The sequence below is a fragment of the Hyperolius riggenbachi genome, chromosome 10 (genome assembly GCF_040937935.1).
Source record: "Hyperolius riggenbachi isolate aHypRig1 chromosome 10, aHypRig1.pri, whole genome shotgun sequence".
Lineage (NCBI taxonomy): Eukaryota > Metazoa > Chordata > Amphibia > Anura > Hyperoliidae > Hyperolius > Hyperolius riggenbachi.
The window spans coordinates 261,058,959-261,072,295 of NC_090655.1; the positions used below are offsets into that span (position 1 = coordinate 261,058,959).

General features: G+C 48.5%; 1 protein-coding gene across 1 annotated transcript in view; it reads left to right on the forward strand.

Annotated features, from left to right (window-relative positions):
* Positions 1 to 4,712: 4,712 nt before the first annotated feature.
* Positions 4,713 to 13,337, forward strand: part of LOC137535364 (zinc finger protein 665-like) — a 68,846-nt gene continuing 60,221 nt past the window's right edge. The window contains exon 1 of the mRNA XM_068257195.1: positions 4,713 to 4,755. The gene's annotated coding sequence lies outside the window, so the exon portion shown is untranslated. The remainder of the gene's footprint in view (positions 4,756 to 13,337) is intronic.

Genomic DNA, 13,337 nt, shown 5'->3' on the forward strand with positions numbered 1-13,337 from the left:
TGATCTGCATATTGTATAATCCAATAATGCTGTGCGGAGTATTGTGGCAACACATCTTCTGGCTATAGAAACATAGCCTGTTATGGGTGTATGTGTAGGATTGTTGTGGATCGATCGAAATCTCATGTGAGTGGATGCATGAGATCATATAGGATAAATGAGGGTACTTGATGTGTATATATAAAGGAGGGGTGGTTAGAGTCATGGAATAGTAATGAGCATTGAATAATATCAATTGTTTGTCAGAAGATGTGATGTTCTGAATGCATTGTCATTAACCTCTCGAGGACCGCGGTCTTAAACCCCCTAGTGACCAGGCCATTTTTAACAAAATAGGCTACTGACGCTTTAAGGGCTCGCTGCAGGGCCGCACAACTCAGCACACAAGTGATTCCCCCCGCCCTCTTTTCTCCCCACCAACAGAGCTCTCTGTTGGTGGGGTATGATCGCTCCCTAGATGTTTCTTTTTTTATATAGATATTTATTGTATTTATTTTTTAATAAATTTGCTCATTTATTTATTTATTGGTGCATGCAATATCCTGCTACTCATTCCCAGCCATTATCGCCAATCGGCGTGGCGTGGTCCTGGGGCTGCCTCCGCTTTCACGCCAATTGTCATGGAGCGGTCGGCAAGTAATTAATGTTCGTTGCAGCTATACTGTATATATATATATATATTATATGTCAGTTTTATGAAGCCACCACTGGAGGGCAGTGGTATGTAGGCTGAAGGAATGGAATGCCTATGTTTACAGAGTGTCGCCCGAGTTCTGATGTAATATGTTTTTATATTTTTCATTTTAAAATTATGATTATCAATTCAATATACTTTGTAAATGGAATCTCCCCCGGTAGAACAATGAGAACACGACTGCAGTGCAGCAGACGAGAGAGCTATTCACTGAGGGGAAAAGAGAGGGGAGGGGCAGAAGCGTAGCTAGGATTTTTAGCGCCCGGGGACAAAGACAGTTTTTGCAACCCCCCCTCTGGACAAATTGGGCATGGCCATGCATCAGAATGTGGTCATAGTTATGGGTGGAGCCAAATGTACAAATGCTTTTTTTTAACAATAGTACAATTGCTATTTAGATGTGCCCCTCCCCGTTTAGATAGCCAGATGTGCCTCCCTTCCCCTCGTTTAGATGGCCAGATGTATGACACAGTTAGCCAGATGTGCCCCCTTTGTTCTGCTGCTGCTAACACTTCTGCATTCCTCTGCAGAGAGGGGGAGAGAAGCAGGGTCACTTGGGGTAGCCAGCGAGCTGCCTCTCACTCACTTGGGGGTGCGGTGGCCATAGTCTGTGCCCCCTTACAGTGCTGTGCTCAGGGACATGTGTGGCCCCTTTCCCACCCTTAGCTACGCCTCTGGGGAAGGGATTCACCGATGTATCAGCCAATAGCGGCTGACCGATGCAATGAAAGCTTCCAGGTCTCCTCCTAGCATACATGTCCCTGATGAGTCACGAGTCAGTGATGAAACATGTTGGACAGAGCTTAGGAGGACCAGGAAGCAAGTGAACGCCGTGGCCAGCTGAGGCTCGCGGGTGAGAGACATTAGGCTGCAGCGGGAGGACAAGGGGACACTGTCAGCAGGGCAAGGGGACGTGGAGGCAATAGAGTGGGGGGGGGGGGGTCTGTGAAAAACTCTATGCGTACTTGATGTGGAAGAAGCATGTGAGTGGGATTTTATAATAAAGAGTTTGAACTTTTTATACAGTATAACGCTATGAGGGTGTTCTTCACTCTATTTTGAGGCTACCTTCTGTATTGCTGTGAACTGTCTGGGAATCCTGGACCCTGATGTGCTGAGGTGTCCAGGCACTGGAGCGCTTTATAACCCACCTAACAGGGGTTACACCACACAGACCCGCTTGGCACAGACCCGGACGGCTCTTTGTTATATGCTCCCACCTGGCTGTCTGATGAAGCGGGGTCATACCTCCGAAACGCGTTACAAGCCAAGGAGTGTATCAATACATTTTCTTGATTGTTAAATGTAAATACGTTTGTCTTTCATGTCCTTAGGAGTGGGTAAGCCCACCACGGCCACTCCTTTATTATAAAAGTTTTCTTTCCTTTTATTCTTCTGTTGCCTCTGTTCTCTCTCATATGGTTCAAGTCCACCCCTTGTGGAGGGGATACCCCCTTTTTTCCTATCTACAGAGCGTGACTTCTTAATCCTTAATGGGAACAGGTCTAATCTTCCCACCTGCCTATACAGTGGTTGTCTGGTTGCTGAAGCGGTAACCCTGGTTTGTGATTATAAATATACTTACTTTTCATTTTCCACCCAAGATCAGTACTTACTACACTATATTGGTCTCTCTGTGTCACTTTGTTTTCTCATTCTTCACAAGGGGTCACTCCACGTTTGGTAAGTTTGTTCCACGACGGGTGCCCTGGTGGTGTGTAAATATCCCAAAATTGTCAGCATACCGCTGTTTCAGAAGATTGCTCCCAGTGGCTGTTTTGCAGTGACTGTTTGCTATTGATGTGATGAGGACTTTTATTACAGTGATGTGCGCTTATCCAATTGCATATATTTGAATTATGCTGGCATCTCTGGAGAAGGCCTGTCTCCAGAGTGTGGGGGGAAGGTGAGCTCTGTATGGGGCATCGAATAAAGTACTTTACATAATGCTAGGTACACACGATACAATTTTCTGACAGATTTACCATCAGATCGATTATTTCCAACAGGTTTGATCTGATTTCCGATAGTAGCATATGAGTCTGCAGTCCTAATCCAATCCAAACCCAGTGTAACAATAATAATAATAAGGTAGGTCATTAGACTATAATTACTATAGCTGTAGGTTGTGAGCTCCTCTGAGGACAGTCAGTGACATGACTATGTTCTCTGTAAAGTGCTGCAGAAGATGTTAGTGCTATATAAATGCATAATAATAATAATAATAATAATAATAATAATAATAATAATAATAATATGGTAGGACATAAGACTATGACTATGGTGGGATTAGATTGTAAGCTCCTCTGAGGACAGTCAGTGATATGACTATGTACTCTGCAACGGGCTGCAGAAGATGTCAGTGCTATATAAATACAAAAGAATAATATGGTAGGACATTAGACTATGACTATGGTAGGGATTAGATCGTGAGCCTCTCTGAGGGACAGTTAATGGTGTGACTATGTGCTTTGTAAAGGGCTGTGGAAGACAACACACCATATTTATATATCTTATGATAACAATTAGAGTGAGACATTATTTAAATGACTTTGGAGAGGGAGAGAAAGGAGGATAGGAGAGCGGGAGAGATGGAGCGCAAGAAAGGGAGATGAAAAGAGGGGAAATGCAACAGAGTGGAGGAAGGGGAAGAAGAAGAGAGAGAGGGCAAAAGATCGGAGGAAAGCTGGAGGGCCGCTGGAGGGAGTCATGTGATGGGGAGAAAAGAGATCCCAGTGTTATAAATTTTACTGCAAAATGGCCAGAGGAGGAGGGGCACTTTATGAAGGAGTGCTCTGTGTCCTGAGGCCGTTGCCTCCTAAATCTCTGCCTTGGCTCAGACCTGGAAGGAAATGGGGGGGGGGGGGGGGGGCATAGAAGAGAGACGAAGAAAGGGGAAAGATGGAGGGAAAAGAGTGAGAGAGCTTGGGGGGTGCACTGTGGTAGATGATGGTGTTATATAAATACTAAATAATGATAGTAATAAAAGAGAAAGAGAGTGATAGTGAAGGGAAGTGTAGAGAGAGGACAGGAAATGAATGAACAAGAGGAGGACAGGGAGCGGGAGGGAAGGCGATGTTTTCTCCGCCAGTCTTTTTTAGCTGTGCTGTTTAGCAGGCTTATGTACAAGAGGATATGAATGAGGGATTAGAGAGATCAGGGTTCAGGGAGGGAGAGTGGAAGAGAAGAGGAAAGTCACAAGGGCTGTCTGACCCTGACTGGGGAGCTGCTCATTATTGTACACATCACCCAGCTTGTCAGTCCTGTTCACTGATGACAGACCTCATTATCAACCTCCATATAGCTGACATTCAGTGAAGGGAGAAGAGCTCCGTGTTTGATGCTCAACTAGGATTCCCTTTAAAGGACAACTGAAGCGAGAGGGTTATGGAGGCTGCCATATTTATTTCCTTTTAAGCAGCACCAGTTGCCTGGCAGTCCTGATGATCCTCTGCCTCTAATACTTTTAGCCATAGACCCTGAACAAGCATGCAGCAGATCTGGTGTTTCTGACATTATTGTCAGATATGTCAAGATTAGCTGCATGCTTGTTTCTGGTGTTATTGAAAAAAACTTCACCTAAATAGATCAACAGGGCTGCCAGGCAACTGGTATTGTTTAAAATGAAGTAAATATGGTAGCCTCCATGTTCTTCTAACTTCAGTTGTACTTTAAAATGGACATCCCAGTCCAGACAATTTCTCCAGTAATTTTGCCACTTCCTGGTGTAAGAAACTTAACTTCCTGTCACTATGGCGACACATCCATACTATATCTCCAGCAACTGTCTGGGGTCTAATAATAATCATTAATGATCATTATTAAATGAGATGCATCTGCAGAATTAGGATGAAAGAGAAACATTGCAACACTAATAGTATTAGATGGCTGAGTGGAGAGGAATCCACAGAGGCTGCAGTTAGCATATTCACCACAAGATGGCGATCTCACATCTCCCAGGTGGAACGCACAACCTGGAAACAATGAAACCAAAGACAGGAAGAGGCGTAACAGCAGGAAGAGAAGTTGCAGGAGGTCGAGAGAGCACGTGGCTGGAAGAGGTAATTGTGTGATTATAGATATATAATACATGCAGAGCAGAGGTCGGGGTGGACATACTTTGTTATAGAGGAGGTCACAGTACTCCTGTCACTATCCTGATCATCCCCCTTGAAGTAATTGCCATACAACTACCCAACCCAGGCTACCCAATATGGGGCACATCTGGCTACCTATATGGGGGTGGCGTGGCTACCTAATGTGGGACACATCTGGCTACCTATATTGGAGGGCTACATGATATGGGGCACATCTGGCTACCTGCATGGGGACCTACCTAATATGGGGGATTTTTGGCTACCTGCATGGAGGGCTACTTAATATGGGGCACATCTGGCTTCCTATATAGGGGTGGCTACCTAATGTGAGTTACATCTGGCTACCTATATTGGGGGTTACATGATATGGGGCACATCTGGCTACCTATATGGAGGTTACCAAATATGGAGCAAATCTGGTTTGCCCCAAGCAATGAAGTGGTATATTCCTGCTAAAGTTACCAATGCTTTTAATTTTTTTTTTAGCTGAAACCATCATTTTGGTGACAAACTACTGCATACCGGGGTCCCCCTAGGTCATTTAGCTCTCCTCCAACAACAGATTGAAATTGACCCAATCAAATGCTGTTGCCCAGCCACTATAATTCTGACCAAATACTGCTCCCCTAACATAGAGCTCCTCCTCATCAACTTCACACCCACATACTCACTCCCCCCCCCCCCCAACACAGATGTCAAGAAAGCCCTGTGCTTCCTCAGCGACACCATCTCGCACTGGGAAACTGCCCTGCCAGACTCCCTCTTCATCATCATAGGAGATTTCAACAAAGCCAACCTTTGCTCAGAGATTCCACATTACATTCAGTACATCACGTTCAACCAGGAACGGCAACATTCTGCACCACTGTAAACATCGTCCTTAAAGTGGATCCGAGATGAAAAACTAACTATAGCAAGTAACTTGTCTATATATCTTATCTAAAGTTTAGATAGTTTACACAGCAAATCTATCTGCAAACAGCTTCAATTTTGTATGATTATTTTTTCCTGTGATACAATGAGAGCGGCCATGTTGTCTTGTCATCATTACACACAGGCTAAACTGATCTGCATCTCCACGCCTCAGCCTGTGCAAACTCCACGCCTCTCTCCGCCCCCTTGCCTCTGAAACCTCTGCATGGTCAGTGTCAAATGATTGAAAGCAATGGGCCCCTTTGCGCACATAATATGCAATAAAGTCAGACATCATTTCAGAGCGGCTGACCCCCCTAAATGACTGACAGCAGTGGGGCCCCTAAACGCAACTGGCCCCCCACATAATATGCAATAAAATGATAAAGGGAAAGACAGGGTGCACAGGGTAGGGAGAGAGAAAGTTAGGGAGACCAGGATGGAGAATAACAGTGGAAAAGAGAGATCAAGATAGAGAAGACGGAATAAGAAAAGAGGCAAATAGAACAGAACTGGGAAAGAGAGGGAAACTATGAAGGAGAAATGAATAATGGACATTGCAGCAGCTATCCAGCAACTAAGAGGTTACATTTGCTCTGCATAGATGACTGGCTGCTTCCCCCCTTCTTCTGCAGGGACATGATTTGTTGTCTGAGGGCTGGAGAGGTCATGAACTCCGTGAAGTATCTGGAGTCTGCCATAGCCAGCCTGCATCTAGTTCTTTTGCAGGCGATTACTGCTGTCAAAGTCCTGCTTGATGGATGAAATGCCCGGCCATATCTAACTCTGCCGATCAGCGCAGAGACCGCAAGTAACAGTGAGGCAAGTGAGCAGTGCCCTGTCATAGCGCTGTATACTTTACACACTGGAAGCTCCTGTGTGTGAAGTATACAGAGCTGTGACAGGGAACTGCTGCTCGCTTCGCTCATTACAGAGTCACCACGCTGAAGATCAGCATATCGCCGGGCTGGCTGGTGACGCCTCCTCCTGCAGAAGCCTCCTCCTCTCCTGGCTGAGTTCCCATGAGGTATTGCAGCATGGGACTGAACGCCGCGGCGTTCAGAGATGCTGGGGGAGGAGATACATTCGTTTTAGTGACAATTGGGTATTAAATAAATGTAATAAAATCTTTTGGGGGAATAAATGCCCTATAAAGTTTATGTCAGAAGCTGAATTATAAAAGCAGCTATATTTGGTCTCGCATCCACTTTAAGGGCACCTACAAAGCTGCCTCTCGCTGCCCTCAGGAACTCCGACCACTGCCTCAGCCAACTAATCCCCACCTACAGGAGACGCCTTGAGTCCAGCATGGATGAAGAACGCCAAGAGGCGCCAAACTCTGTTCTGCAGGCATTTGAGCGAGACGCCCGTTCAAGCGCCCTTCTGACTCAGCCCTCAAGGATACCCAAGGCAAATACTAATGGGCATAATGAGGCTGCTGACAGATGTGGGCATGTTTGCAGAGCTACACCGCAGTTTCTGATGTCTCCCCAGAGGCTCTGTGCTTCTGTAAGGGGCTCCATTTGAAGACGTGACTTTATAAGTTGTCCAGCCTTTACGCGGAAGAATTAGCTCTGCACATGACCAAACCTGAAAGCCACCACAGCAGCATGGCCCTTTTTTAGATTTGGGCATTTGCCTTAAAGGTCTTATGAGGCGAGATTACAAAAAAAAGTTAAGTACCTGCAGCAAATTTGAATGCGCGGAGGATGCAATCCGCGGATGGCGTCCTCCTTGCATTCAAATTTGCTGCAGGTACTTAACTTTGTTTGTAATCTCACCTCGTAAGTCCTTTAACCTCCCTAGCGTTCTGGACGAGCTCAGCTCGTCCAGCAAAAACTTGCTGAAAGTGTTTTGGACGAGCTGAGCTCGTCAATCCCGCCAGGGAGATTTCCTGTTTCTCTGCACCGCCCGCTGCAATTTTCCCTCATCAGAGGGATTCCCCAGGATGGCTGGATGCCTGACTGCACGCTGTGGGTAGCGATCTGTGCTACCCCCAGCATACAGAACAAGCATCCAGCCACCCTGGGGAATCCCTGTGCAGCTGGCGGGGCAGAGAATGTGCTGCGTGCAAGGATTCCTGCTATGTGTGCGGACGGGTGTCCACTCTGTGCAGGGGGATTCCCTATGCGGGCTGGTAGTGGCCGGCGGGGATCCCCTCTGTGCAGCAAGGGGGGTGTCCCGTTCTATGCTGGCTGGTAGTGGCCGGCGGGGACCCCCCTTCTGGGCGGGAGGGTGTCCTGGTCCTTTGCAGGCTGTGGGTGGCCGGCGGGGACCCCCCTTCTGGGCAGAGGGGGGGGGTGTCCCCGTCCTTTGCGGGCTGTGGGTGGCCTTTCCCTCCCCCCTCCCATCCCCCATGCAAGCCCCCCCTTCCCTCGATGTGAGTCCTGTTCTACTCACCAGGCTGTCTCCAGCGGCGCCAGCAGAATCCCTTCTTTCTCTAACGCCGAAGTCCCGGCCTGTGACGTTACTGCTACGAGGCTCAGTGACGTCACCAAGCCTCGTAGCGGTAATTACACAGAGCATGAGACTTCGGGGATGGAGGAAGAAGGGATTCTGCGCCGCCGCCGCTGGAGACAGCCTGGGTGAGTAGAACAGGACTCACACCGAGGGAAGGGGTTCAGGGGGAAGGGGGGGCTTGCACGGGGGATGGGAAGAGGGAGGGAAAGGCCACCCACAGCCCGCAAAGGACGGGGACACCCCCCCCCCCCCGCCCAGAAGGGGGGTTCCCACCGGCCACTACCAGCCAGCATAGAATGGGGACACCAACAGCCTGCAAAGGACAGGGCCCCCCTCCCTGCCCAGAAGGGGGGTCCCCAAAGGCCACCAACAGCAAGCATAGAATGGGGACACCCCACAGCCCGCAAAGGACAGGGCCCCCCTCCCTGCCCAGAAGGGGGGTCCCCACCGGCCACTACCAGCCAGCATAGAATGGGGACACCCCACAGCCTGCAAAGGACAGGGCCCCCCTTCCTGCCCAGAAGGGGGGTCCCCAAAGGCCACCAACAGCCTGAAAAGAACAGGGACACCCCCCCCCCCCCAGAAGGGGGATCCCGACCAAATAAAAAAAAATGATTGCAAAAAAAAAAAAAGTTTAAAATGATTGGAAATTAATTGAACCACTTCTTGCACGGAAATCCTGGGGAAATAGAACGCCAGGGAGGCTACAGAGGAGCTGTTAGCAATACTATTTCAGAAAAAAAACAGCACATATGTAAGTAGATAAATTCTTGCTCTACTTACGTAACACATGTATTGCACTGTCAATATTTTGATCTTAGTGATTTTTCTATAGTAAAAAAGAGAGAAAATCCTTCTTAGGATTCTCCATTTTAAAGGAAAGGTTCAGGGAGGGTGGAGAAAAAATAAAAATCAATTTCCACTTACCTGGGGCTTCCTCCAGCCCGTGGCAGGCAGGAGGTGCCCTCGCCGCCGCTCCGCAGGCTCCCGGTGGTCTCCGGTGGCCGACCCGACCTGGCCAGGCCGGCTGCCAGGTCGGGCTCTTCTGCGCTCCAAGTCCTGGTACTTCTGTGTCCCACGCCGGCGCGCTGACGTCATCGGACGTCTGCCGGGCTGTACTGCGCATGCGCAGAACTACTGCGCATGCGCAGTACAGCCCGGCGGACGTCCGATGACGTCAGAGCGCCGGCGTGGGACGCAGAAGTACCAGGACTTGGAGCGCAGAAGAGCCCGACCTGGCAGCCGGCCTGGGCAGGTTGGGTCGGCCACCGGAGACCACCGGGAGCCTGTGGAGCGGCGGCGAGGGCACCTCCTGCCTGCCACGGGCTGGAGGAAGCCCCAGGTAAGTGGAAATTGATTTTTATTTTTTCTCCACCCTCCCTGAACCTTCCCTTTAACTGTGTCTATCGTGAAGCCAATCCTGATGTCATTTCCTTCCTTACTCTCCTCTCCCTGATTGTGTACGCATTGCCCGCCTTCAGGCACGTGCACCCAGCTCTGCAATAGAAAGTGCAGGCTGCATTAGCAAAGTCTGAGAGGAAAGTACAGAAGCAAAAAGAAAAGACAACCCAGCATGCCCTGCAACTTCCTTTGTGCGGCAATGTACCAAATAAGAGTCGGGTAAACTGGGGAATGATCATTTATTAACAAGAAAAGTAATAGTGATTTTAACTTTTGGATTGCCTGGTTAGCATCCTTATTTCCTGTTTACCAGATAAAAATAAAGAATTGATTTTTGATTTTATGCCCGACAGTTACACTTTAAGATTGGCAGAGACAGTCGCTCGGGCCTACTAACAGAAGGATAGCTGATATCCAACAGGCTCGGTCCTGTTCTTTCCGGATATTGTTGCGTACCTGCAGTAATACATTTAGTGGAGGAAGCGCACAGAAAATGCATCCAGAGTCAAAGGATTGTCCTGTGGGCACAGAGAACCAAATATTTTGCATTTGCTGGGAAACAAATCCACCTCTGTGGTGCCCCAAAAAGCCAATATGTCCCTGTAACCTCATTGTTCAGACATCATTTGTCATGTGTGAGCGCTGATCTGCTGAGATAATCTGCCAGACAATCTGCCTCAATTATTATTTGCATGTTGTGCTAATAGCATCCTTTCTAAAGCTGGGAAGGAGACAAGTCTCAAGGAGGGGTGCAGTCCTAAGGATGTCCTGGAAAAATAATATTTTCACTATCATTGGCTTTTATTTAAACAAAAAAAATTTTTTTGATGGGGTTCACAGAAAACTACTTTCTTTAACCCTTTAGCATCCAATTTATTTAGAAGCTTGCAAGTGCTCCGAGCAAATGTATTTGTTAAATTTTCCTGCTTGTAATTAGTACTGCTGTAATGTGTATTTATGGCCAGATGTCACTAGGAGGCAGTGTGAGACAATAACAGAGGACTTCTCCTTTTGTTTTCTATATGTTCTGCTAGAGAGAGAGATCAAATAATTTCCAAGAATTAACAGCACAACAAGATCTGCCAACTGAGGTGAAAAGCAGTGCTAATGGGATAATAGTTGTGCTATAAATACTGAGCCCATAAGATCCTTGTGGAGCAGCTACCACCTCCAGCTGGTGCCTCACACGTATGCACACTCTCTGTATTAACTTATCTCTGGATCTCTATTGCTTCTTATGCTATAAATTATGAATCTAAATACACCTGTTATCATCTGTGTTTATTACTGCAGTCACAGGAGGTTTGTGTTTATCCCAGCTTTTTTTGGGAGGCAGGCCCGTATCTCTTCCCTGTAAAGAAGGACATTTTCCCTGATAGCTGCTGTTCATGTGCTGCAGTTGTGGCTTGTGGTAATCACTGATGGACTGCAGCTGTACATGTGCTGCAGTTGTGGCTTGTAGTAATCACTGATGGACAGCCAATGTGCATGTGCTGCAGTTGTGGCTTGTGGTAATCACTGATGGACTGCTGCTGTGCATGTGCTGCAGTTGTGGCTTGTGGTAATCACTGATGGACTACCGCTGTGCATGTGCTGTAGTTGTGGCTTGTGGTAATCACTGATGGACTGCCGCTGTGCATGTGCTGCAGTTGTGGCTTGTGGTAATCACTGATGGACTGCCGCTGTGCATGTGCTGCAGTTGTGGCTTGTGGTAATCACTGATGGACTGCCGCTGTGCATGTGCTGCAGTTGTGGCTTGTAGTAATCACTGATGGACAGCCAATGTGCATGTGCTGCAGTTGTGGCTTGTGGTGGTCACTGATGGGCTGCCGCTGTGCATGTGCTGCAGTTGTGGCTTCTGGAAATCGCTGATGGATTGCTTCTGTGCATGTGCTGCAGTTGATACTTGTGGTAATAACTGATGGATTGTCGCTGTGCATGTGCTGCAGTTGTGGCTTGTGGTAATCACTGATGAACTGTCACTGTGCATGTGCTGCAGCTGTGGCTTGTGGTAATCACTGATGGACTGCCGCTGTGCATGTGCTGCAGGTGTGGCTTGTGGTAATCACCGATGGACTGCTGCTGTGCATGTGCTGCAGTTGATGCTTGTGGTAATCACTGATGGACTGCCGCTGTGCATGTGATGCAGTTGTGGCTTGTGGTAATCACTGATGGACTGCCGCTGTGCATGTGCTGCAGTTGATGCTTGTGGTAATCACTGATGGACTGCCGCTGTGCATGTGTGGCTTGTGGTAATCACTGATGGGCTGCAGCTGTGCATGTGCTGCAGTTGTGGCTTGTGGTAATCACTTATGGGCTGCCGCTGTGCATGTGCTGCAGGTGTGGCTTGTGGTAATCACTGATGGGCTGCAGCTGTGCATGTACTGCAGTTGTGGCTTGTGGTAATCACTGATGGGCTGCCGCTGTGCATGTGCTGCAGTTGTGGCTTGTGGTAATCAGTGATGTACTGCTGCTGTGCATGTGCTGCAGTTATGACTTGACTTGTGGTAATCACTGATGGACTGCCACTGTGCATGTGCAGCAGTTGTGGCTTGTGGTAATCACTGATGGACTGCTGCTGTGCATGTGCTGCAGTTGTGGCTTGTGGTAATCACTGATGGACTGCCGCTGTGCATGTGCTGCAGTTGTGGCTTGTGGTAATCACTGGTGGACTGCTGCTGTGCATGTGCTGCAGGTGTGGCTTGTGGTAATCTCTGATGGGCTGCCGCTGTGCATGTGCTGCAGTTGTGGCTTGTGGTAATCAGTGATGTACTGCCGCTGTGCATGTGCTGCAGTTGTGGCTTGTGGTAATCAGTGATGTACTGCCGCTGTGCATGTGCTGCAGTTGTGGCTTGTGGTAATCAGTGATGTACTGCCGCTGTGCATGTGCTGCAGTTGTGGCTTGTGGTAATCAGTGATGTACAGCCGCTGTGCATGTGCTGCAGTTGTGGCTTGTGGTAATCACTGATGGACTGCTGCTGTGCATGTGCTGCAGTTGTCGCTTGTGGTAATCACTGATGCACTGCCACTGTGCATGTGCTGTAGTTGTGGCTTGTGGTAATCACTGATGGACTGCCGCTGTGCATGTGCTGTAGTTGTGGCTTGTGGTAATCACTGATGGACTGCCGCTGTGCATGTGCTGCAGTTGTGGCTTGTGGTAATCACTGGTGGACTGCTGCTGTGCATGTGCTGCAGGTGTGGCTTGTGGTAATCTCTGATGGGCTGCCGCTGTGCATGTGCTGCAGTTATGGCTTGTGGTAATCAGTGATGGACTGCCGCTGCGCATGTGCTGCAGTTGTGGCTTGTGGTAATCAGTGATGTACTGCCGCTGTGCATGTGCTGCAGTTGTGGCTTGTGGTAATCAGTGATGTACTGCCGCTGTGCATGTGCTGCAGTTGTGGCTTGTGGTAATCACTGATGGACTGCTGCTGTGCATGTGCTGCAGTTGTCGCTTGTGGTAATCACTGATGGACTGCCACTGTGCATGTGCTGTAGTTGTGGCTTGTGGTAATCACTGATGGACTGCCGCTGTGCATGTGCTGTAGTTGTGGCTTGTGGTAATCACTGATGGACTGCCGCTGTGCATGTGCTGCAGTTGTGGCTTGTGGTAATCACTGATGGACTGCTGCTGTGCATGTGCTGCAGTTGTCGCTTGTGGTAATCACTGATGGACTGCCACTGTGCATGTGCTGTAGTTGTGGCTTGTGGTAATCACTGATGGACTACCGCTGTGCATGTGCTGTAGTTGTGGCTTGTGGTAATCACTGATGGAC